Source organism: Tenrec ecaudatus, chromosome 1, assembly GCF_050624435.1.
Source record: "Tenrec ecaudatus isolate mTenEca1 chromosome 1, mTenEca1.hap1, whole genome shotgun sequence".
Taxonomy (NCBI): Eukaryota; Metazoa; Chordata; class Mammalia; order Afrosoricida; family Tenrecidae; genus Tenrec; species Tenrec ecaudatus.
In genome coordinates this window covers 45,323,109-45,342,061 of record NC_134530.1, presented here as the reverse complement: position 1 = coordinate 45,342,061, position 18,953 = coordinate 45,323,109, and positions in this window count along the sequence as shown.

The following is an 18,953-nucleotide window of genomic DNA, read 5'->3' as shown; positions in this document are numbered from 1 at the left end:
GGTCAGCAGTTCAAATCCACCAGCCACTCCAGGGGAGAAAGATGAGGCTTTCTGCTCCCATGAAGAGTTCCACTCAGAGACCCACAGGGGCAGTTCTCCCTGCCCTGTAGGGTCGCTGTGAGTCGCTTCGGCTGGATTCAGAGGTAGAACGGTATAGAACTGCCCTTGTGGGTCTCTCAGGCCGTTATCTTTGCCCCATGGGGCCCACTTCTCAATTCGCAGCTGAGGCCCCTCTCCCTCACCCCCTCCGCCCCCAGGTGCTCCCCGAAGGCAGAGCAGCAGCGAGTACGTGTGAGCAGAGAATGAAGACGAGACCCAGCCCTGCCCCCTCTGGTTCCTGAGGCAGAGACGCTGGCTTGCTCGGAGGGAGCCAGATGCTGGGATTCCACTGGGACAAGAGGAACTCCTGCAGAGCCACAGGGAGAGGGCAAGGGAGGGTCTGCCCTTACTCTCCCACCTGGGCTTAGTCCTCAGCACCCCAAACCTCCACTCATGGCCACCTCTCAGCTGGCAGTGCTCACCTCTGGGCGAGCAGACCTGGGGAGAAGGCCTTGAGGGGGTTTGGGGGCGGGGGCCCCAGCATCCACAGGGTGCTCTAGAATGGGGAGTGGCATGGGTCTGGGGGGTGTGAGGGCAGAAGAGGAGCGAGTGGGACCCAGGGTCAAAGTCAGGCCCTTCTGGCTTCAACCTAAGGCCGTGACCGACTCAGACCCTGCAATCAGGTCATGTCCAGTCTAGCTGAGAAAATGGGTAGGGATCGGTTGAAGAATGGTAAGTTCGAAGGGTCAATGAGACAAATGCTCTACATGGGAAATCCCAGGGTCCCAGGTCCCAAGTCGCCCTCCTGCCGCCAAACCTGCCCCCACACCACCAAAGGCCTCCAGGTCAGGGGGCAGGATGCCCCCACAGGGCAGCACCAGCCCACCCTACTCCAGTCCTCACAGGTGTCTCCAAGCCGAAAAGCCAAACTCATTGCCAAAGAGTCAATAACGACCCATAGGGACCGTACAGAGTAGCACTGTCTCTGTGAGTCCCCAAGCCTGTAACTCTTTAAGGGCATCAGGGTCGTTTTGAACTGCTGACCTTTCGGATGGAAGCCCAGTGCGTAACCACGACACCATTAGGCCTCCTGTTGCCAAGAGCAGACCTTATTCCTTGGGTCCCTACTATGTTCCCGGCACAGTTCTGGGCACCAAGGATACCTTGGGACCTCAGGGGAGACGGGAGTAAGACAATATGAGACAGGATCGATCCAGTTTGAAGACCCGAAAGACAGGGAGATCAAGAAAGACTTCTCGGGGAAGGTGGCACCCCAGCTGAGAGTCACGGGGGTCAAAGCCGGGCCTGTGTCTGCTCAGCGGCAGTGCCGCCCCGACGCCCTGCTCCGAGGACCGGGCATGGTGAGGGTGATGATGGAAAGAGGGCTGTGTTCGCACACCCCCGCCCGCCCGCCGCCCTAAGAAAACCCTTCCAACACTGAGTGTGGGGGGAAGCAGTGAGGTCATACCCACCACATATAAATAGTCCTGTCCACTGCAGAGTCGCCCTGGAAACCTGCGGTCAGCTTGCACTCTGCTTAAGGCTGCGCTCCTAGCCACCAGGAGCCCCAAAGCGGCTGAACAAACTCTTGAGTTTCACATGGGGCCGTCCCTCGGTGAGTTCAAGGCCAGAGCATTTCTCCAAAGTCAAGACCACAGCAGGAAGGCCTGGGAGCGGACTTCCGAAGAGGGCTCGGGCAGCCTTCCCACAGTTCACCACCTCTACCCTGCCCAGGTGCCACCAGGCCTGAGAGTCCACCCTCAGAGACGGGGATTCGGGCTAAGCACTGCCCTGCCTCCTCGCCCCTGGCAGAGGTATGCGCACCTGTGTCACTAACACAGGGAGGGGCTGCCAGGCTCCCTGTGGTGTTGTCATGCTGACCGGGTTCCGGGTTTGCCTTTCTAGCGAGACATTCATTCCCATTTCCCATGGGAACCAATGAGACCATCCGTGGTGACATCCATCTCCTCCACAGCCACCCGTCTGCCCGGGGAGGCTTGCATGTGACATTGGTGCGGACCAGGTATACACAGAGCTTCCAGATTGAGACTGACTTAGTAAGGAAGGTCCAACCTTGTAAGTCCAGAAATCAGCCAATGAAAACCCTATCCAAAGTCCAAACCACAAGGGATGGGGCCGAAGGGTTGGGGGGTCCTCCGACCAGGCAGCACTTGGTTACTGAGTCCCTGGAGTGAGCCCAGAGCCACGTCGCCAGCAGCTACCAACTCCTCATGGCAGTTACAGGAAAAGGAACCCTGGGTTGGGAATTCAGAGGTCAGGTTCTTGTTCTGACAAGTGTGGGTCCCAGGGCAAGTCTCCCTTCCTATCCCTGGGCCTCCGTTTCTTTATCTCTAATGGGAAGTGGGGCCTCGATCAAGTCCAAGGGCCCATGGGCTGCTGCATCTCCCTGGTAAGAGGGGAGGATGTGGGCTGCAAAGTAAGGGTGCTGTGCCCCCGGTGAGGGGCTGTGGAGGAGGAATAGGTGGCTGGAAGCCAGCTGAATGGCCAGTGTCATCACCACCTGCTGCTCCCTGGCCCACATCCTGCCAACTTCCTTGGGCCCCTGGGAGTTGGATCCCAAGGCGCAGGCCAGCCCTTGCAGGAGCCATGGGAGGCTTTGTCCAAACTCCCAGCCGTCATCCTGGGCCTCAGCTCTCCACTAGTGGTGGAAGGAGGAGCCAGCACAGAGGCCCCAGCACTGTTGGAGCAGGGAGGAAGGCGGGAGTCGGGGTGGCCAAGAGCCGGTGGAGTCCCTGCTCCCCTTGATTCACTGTGTCACCTTGTACTGTCACTTGGCCAAGCTTCATGGCACCCCTCAGAGGCTGAATGAAACTCCCAGAAGACCCTACCTGGGCACTTGGCATGCAGTCAATTCTAGCAAAGACGCATTCTCTTCCCCTGTCACATTCATTCCTCCCTAGCAACCTGCAATATGCAGATAACACAAGCTTGCTTGCTGGAAGTGAGTATTAAACCTTCTCTTTGAATCGCACCCCAAAGTACAGAAACAAGAGCCGCTACACAGCGGGACCAGCAAGTGACATCACGCCAAACATCGTCACCAAGGATCTCATCTTCCCTGAGTCTACAGTCAGCGGTCCTGGAAGCAGCAGTCAAGGAGCGTAGTGATGTATCGCACTGGCCAAGCCAGCAGTGAAAGATCTCTTTAAAGGTTCCTCTGAGAACTCAGGTGCCCTTGACCCAAGCTTCAATCACCTCGTGTGGGCGGGGCGCTGCACAATGAATACGGAAGACCAAAGGGGAAGTAATGCCCTTGGATGGTCCTTGGATGGTGGCCGTGGCAAAGGACAGAGAAAGTACCACGGACTGCCAGAAGGGCGCAGACATCTGTGTTGGAAGGAGGACAGCCAGCGTGCTCGAGAAGGGCACACAGCACAGCTTCGTCTTCCCTGCTCTGGGCATGACAGAGGAGGGTCCCATCTCCAGAGAAGGGCACCAGGCTTGGTAAAGGCTCTCGGCGGCAGAGAGGAAGACGGAGGGACCCCGCGGCTACACAGGGCTAAGGGACGGCAACCGTGCGAGGATGGCGCAGGACCGGGCGGTGTGTCCTTCGTGGCGCACGTGGTCACCGCGCTTTGGAACCGATATGACAGCACCTGAACAACAGGAACAAAATGAGTTGAGGTCCAATCATGCATTTGATACTGGTCCTAAGATTTAATCCAGGGGTTAAACGTCCTGTTTTTTAAAAAATTAAAAAGTCAAAATCCATCCCCCTGAATGCTCCTTAGAGGCAAAGATGGCGAGAATTCACCTCAGCTCTTTTAGACATGTCTGGAGAGACCAGTCCCTGCAGAAGGACACCGTGCTTGATCCTGCAGAGGGGCAGTGAAGAAGCCCAAGACTCTCAACAAGACGGATGGGCACCGTGGCAGCGGCAGTGGTTCAGGCATACGAACCGTTGTGAGGATGGTGCAGGACGGAGCAGTGTTTCATTCTGGTGTGCTTAGATAGAGTCACTGTGGGTCAGAACCGATTGGATGGCACCTAACAGCAACAACCGCGTCAGCGTCACCCTGACCCCAGCCACCAAAGCCCTGTGCACTCCGCAGTGGGAAAGGTCCGGTCTGACTCGGTGGCAGCACCTGCAGGTTTGTGCACACCTATGTGTCGCGCGCGCCCCACGCTTCCCTCGTCCTACCTCCTCCTCGCAGCAGTCCTTCCGCTGAGGGAACCTCCTCTGTCCAGAAGTGAAAACTGAGCTCTGCAGACGTGAAATCCCTGCTCGGCCTCCACACAGAGGCGGGAAGGGACTCATGCCCCAGCCCAGGCGCTGACCCCTGGGGTTCCCTGCTAGCAGGACTTCAGCGAGGGCTGTGGGGAGACCCCAGAAGAAACCCCACGAGTCTGGTTAGCTCTCCTAGCCAGTCGGTACTTAACAATTTCACTAAAATTCTGTTTTCCCCAAAATTAAGGCTTGCTCCCCACTCCCACCCCACCTTCTTTTTTCTCCAAAATAAGACCTGGTTTCCCTGGTTGGGTGGGTACCTGCAGGGGTTCAGAGCAGGGTTGTGGTGCTGGGGAGGCATTTCTAGGTGATCACATCGTCAAACTTCAAACACATGAACTTGGCCAAGGACAGGGTCATAGGTACATGAAATCAGGGTCACTCTGGGCAGTCAGGTCTCTGGGGTCACTACTGGCAGCGTCCCTTGCTGGGTCTAAGGAGGAACCTAAGCACATTCATTAAGGCTGCAGGAGAGCAGGATGGCCCTGGACCAGGCTGGAGGCTGGAGCTCCCTTTGCATGGCTGACTTACTGCCAAAGCAGCTCTCGAGCCATAGGCAGCTCTTTTGGGTACATACACATGGCTTTGAAGTAAAAGTGGAAAAAATTAAAGAATATCATTCAGATAGTGGTGATTTCATTTGTTTGTAAAAATCCATCGGTGGCTCTTGTTTAAACTGGTGTGAGGCACCAGAAGATTGGCTCTCTGTCTCAAAAGTCAGCAGTCGTCCAGGCTGGATAGGTAAACTTGTGAACCCCAACGCTGCTCTGCCCTGCAGTGTGGTCTCCGGGCCAGCCCCTCTCTTTGAGCCTCGGACTCTTTATCTGAAAGCCAGGGAGCAAGGGTGGAAAGAGGTAGTGCAATACTGTGTGCCAGTCCTGGACCATAGGCCAGCAGTGGGCACAGCTGCTGCTATCTCATCAATGGTAGAAATCATGCTTTCTATACAGGACACAGGCACCCCTGCCTGTTGGTGGAGGCTTGTGTGTTGCCTCGATGCTGAACAAGTTTCAGCAGCACATCCAGACTAAGACAGACTAGGGAGCAAAGCCTGGTGATCTACTTCTAAAAATCAGCCCATGGAAACCCTGTGGATCACAGTGGTCCAGTCCTTAACTAATCCCAGGGCTGGAGGCGGGCAGGCAGCATGGGTCACCCTGAGTGGGGGGCCAGGTGACCGCAGTTACCAATAGTCAATGCTACAGAACCACAGTGCTGAGGAGGGCCCGGGGTCCAGGCTGGAGGACTGGCAACGAGCTCTGGCCCTGCGCACTGTTGGCCCTGAAATCCCCACCCACAGCCACAGTGCCATTCCGTCATCCAGACATTGGTGAAGGGCAAGTGGAGCTCAGGTCACATAGTTCCTCTGAGGTGCAGGTGCAACACAGGAGACAGTGGGCCCCCTTAGGCAATGCCACCCCACCTTGCAGGTGAGGACACTGAGGCTCTGTGGGAGCTGGGACTTGCCGGAAGTTCACATCCAGTTAGTAGCAAGGGTGTACCCACCCCCATTCTGCCCTGGTCATCACATACAGTCCCCACCCCATGGCGAAGGCATCTTCGCCCTCCTTGCTCTCAGAAGTGCCCTGAGTCTGCACCTGGAACTCCACACCCACGGTGCCAGGAACCCCAGCAGGGGTGGAGAGCTGTGGGGTATTTATAGCCCTATTCAGGCAGAAGGCAGCCTCCCCCATCTGTTTACTGACCACACTCTGCTCGCTGGATGGACACGGTCAGCCCGCCGCCACAGACAGACCCTTTCGGTCGCCTCATCTATTTTTTCCCTTCCACTTAATTTTGCATCATCTCAGCTTCCAAAATAAACCTCCCCAAACCAGCCGGTTCCTTCTGGCCCAGAGTCCCTGCCGGAGAGCCCCTCCCAGCCCCCACTCCCACCCATCCCCATGCTGGCCCCTCCAGCAGAGCCTCCAAACCCAGGCCTGCCCCTGGCTGTCTTTGGCCTTGATTTAGAAGCAGCTGCTCAGGCCTCGGCAGGTTTCTGAAACTCGGGGCCTGCTGGGGGGACCAGGCTTCGAGTCTGGGCGTGGTTCCTGGCTGGGCACTCCGCCCTCCTGATCACCCACTTATCTGCCTGCGCAACACACACTCGCGTCCACATGCACACAGGTGCCCGCTGTCCCACACACATAGGCACATGCACACATGCATGCACGTGCACGCACATCAATAAGCAAGGAAGGTGACGTGACAGCATGTGTAACTAAGCCCGGGCCCACCTTGCTGACTGGGTCCTCCCGCCCTGACCGGGATGATACAGCTGAAAGCTGTTGGGCTCCTGTGGGAAGCTGTGGCGGGCTTGGGGGCGACAGAGGCCAGCCAGACCCAGAAGTAGAATCTCTGATGTGGTAAAAACATGTGAAATTGTTCACACCGATTATTAAGTAAGGAGACAAAGCCCGAGCTTTCCTCTGTTTGCTAATTGGGTAGCCAGGCATGGCCTATAAGCATGCACGGTCTCTCTTTCTCTGTCTCTCTGTCTCTCTCTCTCTCTCACACACACACACCACACACACACACACACACACACACACACAGTTCCTGGAAGCTCCGCCTCCTCCAGGGCTTCCCCACACAGCCGGTGGCCCGCTTCTCTTGCTCTCACCCTGACCCCTGCTGACCTCCACCAGTTCATCATGCTGCTCCACGCCCCCTTCACCCCCACTCCGCTTCCGTCCATTAGACAGACTGCTGTCCTTAGACTCACCATGTCCTCCCATCCACAGGTCTTTGCCCATGCTGTGCCTTGGTCTCCCCCTTCCCTTTGCCCAGCTAACCTCTTGTGCCTGCACTCAGATGTGACCACGGCTGCAGGAAGCCTCCCCTGGCTGCAGAGGGAAGCAGGTGTTCAAGGCCGTCCTACTTCCACCTCAAAGGCCCAGCAACTCTTAGAAGCCACAGCGAGTCAGGCGAGAACCCCACACGGCACAGAGCCTTAGCCAGCCCTCAGCTCCCCTCTCATCCCCAGGAGAAAGGACCTCTCAACACCAGCGCGAGGGTGTCATTCAGTTGGCCCCTTGTGGCAGAAGCGCTGGGTATAGAAATCATGCCCAAATTACAGCTCCAGTATATCAGACTCACACTTTCAAAGGGGCAGTATTTCTCCTGACAGATGGGACTAGGAGAGGAAGCACGGTTGGTCAAGAACATGTTTTTGTTTCAACACACCTGCTCTATGGAAGAGGTATTTATAGGCCCATTTCTCAGATGAAGAAGTCAAGGCTCAGAGGATTGTTCACATCTGGTTTATTCATTCTGCATGTATTTCTCGGGCTCCCCCTCCATGCCGGGTGCCCAATGGCACTAGGAACACCGCTCTGAGCAACATGGAAGAGACAATATTCAATAAATGACCTGGCAAATTTCTGTTTAATAATCATTTTGATTTGACGAACACTGCTTCAAAGAACAAGTTCAGGGGGTGGGAGACAATGTGAGAGGAAGGACTCGTGGATGCGGCAGGTAAACCAGTCCTGGAGGGTTGTGGTCCAGGGAAGAATGGGTTGGGGGAATCCCTGGAAGAGGAAGCAGCACATACAGAGTCCTGGAGGTGACATGGTGGAGGTAGGAGGGAGTGTACAGTGGAGTAAGAGGGCGTGTCAGGTGGAGATGAGTGTAAGGTGGAGTGAGAGGGAGAGCCAGGTGGAGGTGAGAGGGTGTGTCAGGTGGAGGTGAATGTAATGTGGAGTGAGAGGGAACGTCAGGTGGAGGTGAGAGGGAGTGTACGGTGGAGGTGAGTGTAAGGGGGAGTGAGAGGGAGTGTCAGGTGGAGGTGAGTGTAAGGTGGAGGTAAGAGGGAGTGTATGGTGGAGGTGAGGGAGTGTCAGGTGGAGATGAGTGTAAGGTAGAGTGAGAGGGAACGTCAGGTGGAGGTGAGGGAGTGTCAGGTGGAGTGTAAGGAGGGAGTGTCAGGTGGAGGTTAGTGTAAGGTGGAGTGTAAGGAGGGAGTGTCAGGTGGAGGTGAGAGGGAGTGTCAGATGGAGGTGAGTGTAAGGTGGAGTGTAAGGAGGGAGTGTCAGGTGGAGGTGAGAGGGAGTGTCAGGTGGAGATGAGTGTAAGGTGGAGTGTAAGGTGGAGTGTAAGGAGGCAGTGTCAGGTGGAGGTGAGGGAGTGTAAGGTGGAGTGTAAGGAGGGAGTGTCAGGTGGAGGTGAGAGGGAGTGTCAGATGGAGGTGAGTGTAAGGTGGAGTGTAAGGAGGGAGTGTCAGGTGGAGATGAGTGTAAGGTGGAGTGTAAGGTGGAGTGTAAGGAGGGAGTGTCAGGTGGAGGTGAGAGGGAGTGTCAGATGGAGGTGAGTGTAAGGTGGAGTGTAAGGAGGGAGTGTCAGGTGGAGGTGAGAGGGAGTGTCAGATGGAGGTGAGTGTAAGGTGGAGTGTAAGGAGGGAGTGTCAGGTGGAGGTGAGAGGGAGTGTCAGGTGGAGATGAGTGTAAGGTGGAGTGTAAGGTGGAGTGTAAGGAGGGAGTGTCAGGTGGAGGTGAGAGGGAGTGTCAGATGGAGGTGAGTGTAAGGTGGAGTGTAAGGAGGGAGTGTCAGGTGGAGGTGAGAGGGAGTGTCAGATGGAGGTGAGTGTAAGGTGGAGTGTAAGGAGGGAGTGTCAGGTGGAGGTGAGAGGGAGTGTCAGGTGGAGATGAGTGTAAGGTGGAGTGTAAAGTGGAGTGTAAGGAGGGAGTGTCAGATGGAGGTGAGTGTAAGGTGGAGTGTAAGGAGTGAGTGTAAGGTGGAGTGTAAGGAGGGAGAGTACGGTGGAGGTTGCTATGAGATGCCAACCAGCATATTCCAACCCATCGCAACTCAACACTCAACAGAAGGAAACACTGTCTGGCCCTGCGCCATCCTCACATTTGTTCCTGTGATTGAGCCCATTGTGGCTGCCACCCTGTCAATCCATGCCATCGATGGGTTGTTGCCCCTTTTTTGCTGCCCCTCCGCTTTATCAAACATGACGTCCTTCTCCAGGGACTGGTCTCTCCTGACACCATGGCCAAAGTATGTCGGACGAAGCCTCGCCATCCTGCCTCTAAGGAGCCCTCTGGCTGCCCTGCTTCCCAGTCAAGCGTGTTTGCATTCCCTTCCCCAGCACCACAGGGCCGCTGTGTCCAGTCCTCTTCAGTCTCCCTTAATCAGTGTCCCACGGTCACGTGATGCAGGCTCGGGTCCGGCGAACCCTAGTCCTCAAACTCGCATCCTTGCTGTTCCACACTCCAAAGACGTCTTGTGCAGCAGATTGACCTAATGCGGTGCCTCTTTTGATCTCTTGACTCCTGCTTCCATGAGCATTGATTGTGGATCCAAGCAAGACAAAACCCTGGACAGCTTCCACCTTTTCTCCATTTCCATGCTGTTGCCTGTTGTCCAGTTGTGAGGCTGTGGGTCTTCTTCACAGTGAGTTGTAATTCATGCTAAAGGTTGAAATCCTTCCGCAGCAGCACCAAGGGCTTCCTGTCCTCCATCCTCTCAGCAAGCCTGTCATCTTGGGGTGCCTCCCAGGCAGCCTGTGAGGCCTGGGGCCTTGTCCACTTAGCCTCCAGGTGTGGTTCTGATGTCTCTGACAGGGCTTCTGTCCCCTCACCCCCTCTCTGGATTCAGTCCTGGTGCTGATTTCAATCCTCTAATCCGCTTCTTCTGGCACTGACTCACCCACCTCTACATGATGGTAAAACAACCAAAAGTCACTAGAGATTTTAAAATTATTTTAATAACCTTTGCATTTCCAAAACAAAATAATATACAAATACTGAAAAATCAATTCTATGATCCAGTCCCATCCATGAAATCTGGCCAAAAATGAGGGAGGTGGGGAAGGGGCCCTAAGTCTATGCACTAAAGCAGGGTCCTCAAACTTTTAAAATAGGGGGCCAGTTCACTGTCCCTCAGACCTGTGGGAGGGCTGGACTATAGTTTTTTTAAAACTGTGAACAAATTCCTATGCACACTGCACATATCTTATTTTGACGTAAAAAACAAAACAGGGCAAAATCACCTGGCAGGCCGGATAAATGTCCTTGGTGGGCCACATGTGGCCCGCGGGCCGGAGTTTGAGGACACCTGCGCTACAGCATCATGCTTGGTAAAGTCAAAGGGCAGTGAGAGAGAGGAAGAGCCTCAGCCCGATGGACTCTCACAGTGGCTGCAGCAATGGGCTCAGACATGGAGCCATGGTGAGGGCGGTCCGGGACCAGGCGGGGTTTCCTTCTGTTGTGCAGAGGGTTGCTCGGAGTCCAAGCCACCTCCATGGCACCTAACCACCCAGCGCAGGGTGTCTTGGTGCTGGAGCACACACAGGACACACAGGGACACAGGAACGGCACAAACCGCCAGCCCAGAAAGTGGAAGACGATCTACAGATCAGCTGATAGGGTGGGCGCCACATCAAAGGGTCCACAAAAAATCTACAACTGCTGTCGAGGGAGACAATTAGGTCATAACTACCAATCTCGTGAGTGGACTTTGTTTGATTCTGGATTAGAACAAGATACCAACAAACAGCTATTTGTGGAAACTATAAAACCCCACCACCAGGGAATCTATTCCAGCCTCTAGCAACCCTACAAGAGCAAGCAGAACCTGCCAGCTGCTGCGCAGGAGACCAGTGTGGCCATCGCAAGAACATTTTGTCCTATTAGCCTGGCATTCCATGATGCCCGCCTTCCCAACACGATCACTGAAGACAAAGCAGGTGCACAAGCAAATGCAGTGAAGAAAGCTGATGGTGCCCAACTATCAAAAGATATATTGTCTGAGGTCTTAAAGGCTTGAAGATGAACAAGCAGCCATCTAGCTGAGAAGCAACAGAGCCCACATGCAAGAAGCACACCAGCCCGTGTGATCACGAGGTGTCAATGGGATCAGGTATCAGACATCAAAGATCAAAAATTCATATCATTGTGAATGAGGGGGAGTGCAGATTGGGGACCCAAAGCCCATCTGTAGGCAACTGGACCTCCTCTTAGGGAAGAGTCAGGGGAAGGAGACGAGCCAGTCAGGGTGCAGTGTAGCAATGATGAAACATACAACTGTCCTGTAGTTCTTTAATGCTTCCTCCCCCGTACCCCAATCCACTATAGTGATCCCAATTCTCCCTTACAAATCCAGCAAGACCAGAGGATATACACTAGTACAGATAGGAACTGGAAAAGCAGGGAACTCAGGACATATGTACCCCTCAGGACCAGTGGTGAGAGTGGCAATACAGGGAGGGTGGAGGGAAGGTGGGGTAGAAAGGAGGAAACGATCACAAATATCTACATATAACCCCCCTGGGGGACAGACAACAGAAAAGTGGGTGAAGGGAGACATTGGACAGTGTAAAATATGGCAAAATAATATTAATTTACAAATTATCATGAGTTCATGAGGGAGGGTGGGGGGTGGGGGAAGGAGGGGAAAAATTAGGAGTTGATACCAAGGGCTCAAGTAGAAAGCAAATGTTTTGAGAATGATGATGGCAACAAATGTACAAATGTGCTTGACACAATGGATGGGTGTATGGATTGTGATAAGAGTTGTATGAACCCCCAATAAAATGATTTTTTTCAAATGTGACCATCGCCTCCCTTAGCTAGTACAGCCTTGGAAACTTGATAGGGCGGCTCCACTCTGGCTGGCACCCATGGCTGTGAGTCAGAATCGGCTCAATGGATTTGGGTGTTTGAAGTCTTGTTTGTCTTCGTTATCAATTTTTTGTACTGTGTATGTTTGGACATTTTCCAAATAAATAAAAGTTTTTCAACTAAAATCATCTTTTATACAGGTGGCAGACCTTTAACCCAGAATCCTAGGTGTGCAGTTTCTTTGTTTCTTTTTTTAAAATACTAGGCCCCCCCACCCCCTCCCCACTTTCCTTGGCCCAGGTGTCTACATCATTTTCAGAATGTGACCTCTAGAAAGAATCTTAAGATCTTATGCCCTAGGATTCTTGGGTCCCTACCCTCGCTCCACGACACCATGGCACAGACATCACATGCCTGAGTCCACCTAGCAGTCCGTCCTAGGTCATGCCTGAGTCTCCTTAGACCCCATGCAAGGTGAGGATGGGAAGAGAGGCCACGAAAGAGCAAAGTGGCCCCAGCTGCCACTGCTGGATGCTCTAGATTAGACCTTGGCCACCATCAGCCATGAGAGAGATGCAAATGAAAACCACAAAGAGATACCATCTCACATCTGGGTAAAATGGCACTGATTTTTTTTAAAGGTAATAAATGTTGGTGAGGATATGGGAACATTGGAATGCTCCCTATTGATGATATAAATTCAAAATTACAACAGGAACCACCAAAAGAGTGTGGCCGTTTCTCAAAATGCTGAAACTAGAACGAGGGTAGCCCAGCCATTTCAGCCCTTGGTGCATGCCCGAAACTTTACATCAGAGACTCCAAAAGAGGTGCGTACACCAATGTTCATTGGTGGCACTTCACAGTGCCCCAAAGTGGAAACAGCCTACCCGCTCTCAGTAAATCGCACACTTGTAAACAATTGAAGATGCTCATATCTCACAATAATGACCAAAAACCAAAAGAGCTACTAAAACTGCTTATGTGCAACCAAAGACTTTGCGGGATTTGATTCCTCCGTTTGGAAGTGGAGGGTCGTGGTTGCGTGAGACATTCCAATGAACTGGGCGCATACCACGTATAGCATTTGTGTTCCACCTCCTCCTTGGTGTTGAAGTGGGTGGGGTCTTAAAAGCCCGCAAGTGGCCATCAAAGGCACGACAATGGGTCTCTAAGCACCCGGAGCAACGGAGGACAACTCGACTCGGGATCAGGAGGAGGCCTGGGCTGTGCGGCTAATTGTTTCCAGAAACACCTGCCGCCGTTGCCCTGCGGCCAGAAGAAGCAGAAGAATGGCTTCCTTTACTGAATATTTTGACCAAAGATTCTGCAGAAGAATCCTGCTCAAGAGGGAACCATAAGGGTCAGAATTTCGGGTTCTCCTGGACTGGAGATTTTCTGGAGGCATGGGAAGTGGATGAACCCTGGAAGCTGTGGTCCTGAGATCCTCTCTAACACTCAGCCAACATATCACCGGAAGTCTTAAAACTGAGTAATAACTTACTTTAAGCAATAAAGAAAACTGCCTTGAGCAGTATGCTTTTTTAAGACGTGTCTTAGAGTGTTCCTGCAGTCTGGGAGCACTGGTCTTCGCTTTGCACCATGCCCGATGGCCTGAAGGCTTTGCCCGGCGACTCCTCTGGGAGCTGACCGAGTGCCGGTACCAGCACTTCCGGTACTCCCTACTCTATGCATTGCATGATTAAAATGAAAAAGATTCAACTTCCGCTCTCATGCGTCTCTGCAGACGAAAGCATCCGGCTTTAATTTCGCGCGTCCTACAGTGGTGCTGCGTGGAGTTGCTCGTGCGCCCTGAGCGGAGTCCACACTGACACACCTTCAGGTGGCCGGAGCAGCGAGACGATCACCGGAGAAGAACTGCGCTCCAAGTGTTGGAAACCTTCCCTTTTCCACCACTCAGGAAGAAACCGATGAACTCGCCAGCAGAAGTGGTGACGAAGAAAATCATCACGGGCCTGGATAAAGCAAAGAAAAAGGGACATGTGGATTGTGTTCCGTGGCGTATCCTTCCCTATGACTACCGCAGCTGCTGGACCAGGAAACAGCCACGAAAGGTTGGGTGTCTGTTCGGTGACATTAATTTAATGTATTCGTTCCGTGATCTTGCCTTCCTCCCTCACCTACTTCCTCTCTGCCTTGCGTCCATGATTTTACGCTGAAGAAGCTGATAAGGTTTGCAATCTGTTTGGTATTCCATGCTTATTTATGGCTGATTAACAGGCTTGTGAGATTACGCGCCCGTGGTGTTTAAAGAATAATAAAGTCCCCCACCAGGGATCAAGAAAAATTCGTCACCACTCCAAACACCTACTCCCCATCACCAGATGGGAATCCAGTGCCAGTTTCTTGGGTCTCCTTCCAAAACCGACCCTGTGGGCGGGATGTAGCATGGCTGCAGACATGCTTCTTTGTCCACTTACCTTTGAGATTGTCCCAGGTCAGCATCTGTACGTGCCTGCTTTCTTGAAGTGGCTGGAAGGGGTTCTGTATTATTATATAGCTGTATACAGCCTAAGAAGAACCAAAACTGGGGTCCACGGATTCTCTTCCCAGAGACACTGTAAATGTCAATCCCCCGGATTTAGCTTGTGTGTCTTTTCGCTAATGTTTTCCTTTTGGGGTCATTTTGTTTTATATTCTGAGAAAAGTCCTAGACCTGACCTAATGTGGCTCACTTCTTACCACCCTGGACTCTGAATTATATTTCATCTGGCCTCAAAAAGAAAGAGGAGGAGGAGAAGCAGCTTATTGTTGTTATTAGGTGCCATGAAGTCAGTTCTGACACAGGTACCACAGAATGAAACGCTGCCCGATCCTGTGCCATCCTTGCACCCATTCTATTTGAGCCCTTTGTGACAGCCTCTGGGTCATTTCATCTCGTCAAGAGTCTTCCTCGTCTTCACTGCCCTGCTACCTTACCAAGCATGACAACCTTCCCCAGGATCTGTTCCCTCCTGATGGCATGTCCAAAGTGCATGAGATGAAGTCTTGCCATCCTTGCTTCTAAGGAGCATTCTGGCTGTACTTCTTCCAAGACAGATTTGCTTGTTCTTCTGGCAGTTCATGCTACTTTCAATAGTTCTTGTCAGCACCATCGGTCCGTGCATTGATTCTTCTTCGGTCTTCTTTATTCAGTGTCCAACTTTTATACGCATATGGGGTCACTGAACATACCATGGCTTGGGTCTAACGCACCTCTCCTCAGAGTGACATCCTTGCTCTTTCATCTGTTTAGGATTAAATTGAAATAGTACCTCAGATGATTAGCTAGGAGCCTTGAGAACTTTGTGTTAATGAGGAGGAATAACTCATAAAAAGAGGGTGTGAATGGTTGTGCACCACGAAGAATGTAATTAATGTCTCTAAATTATATATGTAGAAATGGTTGGATGTGGTGTCATTTTTTTTCATCTGTGCTATTCTCAACAGCAACAAAATTAATTAACTTTAGGGGAGAAAGAAAAAATTTTAAGTGAATGAATTTTCACTCACTTAAAATTTTTTACATAATGATAGGGAACGACTTCAAAAATCAGGGTGCAAAGTTGTGCATGTGGCTTGCTATTAATTCGTTAAAAAACAATCATATATAATCCATAAAATATCCCTGAAACAATCAAAACCACTAGCAAGAAGTGTAAGGGGCCCTGGTGTCCCGGTGGGTCAAGCTTTGGGCTGCTCACCACAAGCTTGGAGGGCCAAACCCACAGGGTGCTCTGAGTGCAGAGAGCTGAGTCTGTCTACTTTCACCAAGATTCACAGTCGGGAACACCCCAAGGAGAAATTCTGCCCAGTCCTAATGGGTCCTCCTGAGTCAGAATCCACTTGATGACTGTTGGAAGGAAGTTATCAATGATCACTGGGTTGATGGAGGAAGGATGGGAGGAGAGAGCCCTCGTTTTCTTTATCTTTTCGTAACTCTTGTAGACTTTAGATCTGTTTCCTATTAAATTTTCACTTGAATATTTTTATGCAATATGTGTGATTCAGCTGTTCAAAAACAAAACAGAAATTTTTATATAGACAAAGAAAAAGGAAATGTAATGTTTGACTTATGTCAGAATGAACTTACAACCAGGTTGTTGACGTGGAGCTCTGTGATCGGAGCTACCTGGACATGTGGACGCTGGATACTCGGCAGCGTGCAAGAACCGTTTGGCATGATTTTCTGTGGATGAAATCCGGGACTGGGAGATCGACAGACAGTCGCTAGATTGATAATTGCCTAGGGGCCTGGCAGGAGAGGCTTGGAGGGGGAGGGGAGATGGGGCGCTAACAAGAATGAGCAAGAGAAGGAAATGACCGTGGTGGTGATTGTACAGAGCTTCTCAATATGAGTGGCCCATTGAATTGCAGGATATTGAAGCGTATGCCAATAAAACTACTGTATGTAAAAAAGGGCAGTGATGAATATGGAATGTATTTTAGAACATGGATGGGCCCGGAGGGCATGATGCTAGGTGAAAAGAGTCAAGCACCTGAGTTCTGATAGTGAAAGGTCCCTGTTTGTAAGACAAGAATAGGTGCATTTAAAGAGCAAAGAAAGAAAGCACCAGAATGGATGTCAGAGGAGAATCTGAAACAGGCTCTTGAGTAGGAGAAATGATGACGTAAAATGACTGAAGAGAAAAAATAAAATAAATGACAGAAGAGAAGGTTTTAAAGGGCAGCTTGAGAAGCCAAGTCAAGGTAATAAATGTGGGAAGACCTGGAGCTAGAAAGCCAAATGGAAGAACAGCTTCAGCGCCTCTCAAGCTAAAAGAACTGAAGAGGGGTGAAAAAAACCCAAAATGCAAGCCTTGAGCTTCAGCAGTGGAGGAAAGAGAGTGAGATCCCGAGCAGCCGGGAAACATCAAAAGGAGGAAGGGGTGTACAGCCACCGGGCCAAGTGGAGGCGCCACCATGACAGGTGTTGACATAGGATGCAGAACCGATGGTACTGAGAGAATCCACATTGTGGGCATCTTTTAGGGACAAAATGTGGGCATCTTTTAAGAAATGCCACCTGAGAACACCCTCTGAGTAAACACGCGAGGCAGGAAGCATTCACTCTGGGCTGAGACATTCGGAAGACGGCAACCTGGCCAACGGCCCAGAGGAGATTCAAACGGGTGTCCATTCCAGAGAAAGGCGATCGATCCAATGGGATGTGAAAGTTATTGAACAGCCTCGTTGCTATGAGACCAAGGTACACTTTGGCTGAAGATCATTCAAAACTGGTTGCAGCAGGACCTCGCAGGGCCCTGGCAGAGGTGCAGGGCGGATTCAGAAGACATGGCCTGAGGGCTAGCGCCTCTGGTGTTGGCGGCATCTTGGCTGTAAGCAGGCATCCCTGGCATGCAGTAGGGTGCTTAGTAAACATCAGCTTCCTTTTTTCCCATAGGGACTTGAGTCAGGGGCCAGAAGTCGCATGGCCCCCGTACCCCACCCAAGAACGTGAACCGCTGTTGCCGAATCTCATTTTTTTGAGAGAAGCCAAAGATTGGATGGCTTATGTAAAACCTGCTACTTTTTAAATGTCAAAGAATTCATGTTTTAAAACGCTGGGTGGGATGAACAAAACACACCTGCTGACCACCGGTGTGTCCGCTGATGTGTGACTTTGGGCCTGCCCCATAGAGCAGAGGAAGCACTCACAGGCAGTGGAGCAGCTCGTGGGGCTGCAGCCTGCCTATCCCTTTGCAAGGACAAAGGCAGGTCTCCCTGAAAGCTTGATTTCCACTTCACTGCCCCTCTACATTCCTAGAAGGATCTGGGCTTCCTTCTAGGGAGTAAATGCCCAGCCCAGAGAGGAGCAGGGTCACAAAACCATGGGCAGACAGCAAGGATTGACCCCACAGTGCCCAATGCCCTGCCTGCTTGGCCCTGGGGGACAATTGTACAGGCTCATCCAGCCAAGCCTAAGAGGGTAGCAGGGGATTTCCTCTCGCTTCTTCTGTTCTATCCCCTCCCCTCCCCTCCCTTCCCTTCCCCATCCCTTCCCTCCCTCCCTCCCTCCCTCCCTCCCTCCCTCCCTCCCTTTCTTCTTCTTCTTCTTCTTCTTCTTCCTCTTCTTCTTCTTCTCTCTCTCTCTCTCTCTCTCTCTCTCTCTCTCTCTCTCTCTCTCTCTCTCTCTCTCTTTCTCTCTCCCTCTCTCCCTCTCTCTCTCTCTCCCTCCCTCTCCCTCTCTCTCGCCTTCCTAGAAAACTGTTGTAACTGGCTTAGGAATATTCTAAACACTAACCTGGGCAATGGTGGTTCAGTGAGAGCATTCTCAGCCTCCGTGAGGAAGACAGTTTTGATTCCCCCGTCTGCCAGCCTGAGTGCTGAGCAGGTGCCAGCGGCACCTCCAGGCTATGGTACACTAGGAAGAAAGGCCTGGCAACCCCCTGCCAAAAGCCAGCTGGAGAAAACGCTGTGGATCACGGCAGCCCAACCCGAGGTCTCCACCTTGGATACTGGAAAGTCGGAGGGAAAACCAGTGGCTGCTGATGTTTAGGATCTCCCGGAAGCCATGGGGATGGGTCTCTGCCAAGGTCCTGCCGGCTGAGAGCCGTTGTCTGCGGGTGGATCCCTTCCTCCAGGAGAGTTCCTGGCTGCACTTGCGAAGAAGTGGAATTCAGAAAATGGGTCGCTCAGAAAGTTACAGAGGCGGCTCCTCCAACAAAGATGTGCTTAGAGTGCATGATTCAGGCGGGGGGGGGGAGAAATCGGGGGTGGCAGTGACACTGGATGTACAGGGCAAGGTTGGGGGCGTATAGAATGAAACGGCCCCACCACACACCTGAGATACTTCTGGGAGGTGCTGAGAGAAGCCCCACAGAGCATGCCTCTGGACTCAGATGACACTTCTGTGTGAAGATGCTCATCTGTGAACAGTCCGCTCAGCGCCCGGGCAGCCTTACAAGTGGGGTGACTAAAGGCAATTCGTGTAACCCCTCTGTCTCAGTTTCTCTCTATGGAAAACAGAAATCAAACTCGCTGCCAACGAGTGGATCCCGACTAATAGCCAGCCCCTGGGACAGAGTGTGACTGCCCCTGTGGGTTTCCGAGGCTGTCAATCTTTGCCACAGTGGAAAGCCTCATCTTTCTCCCTG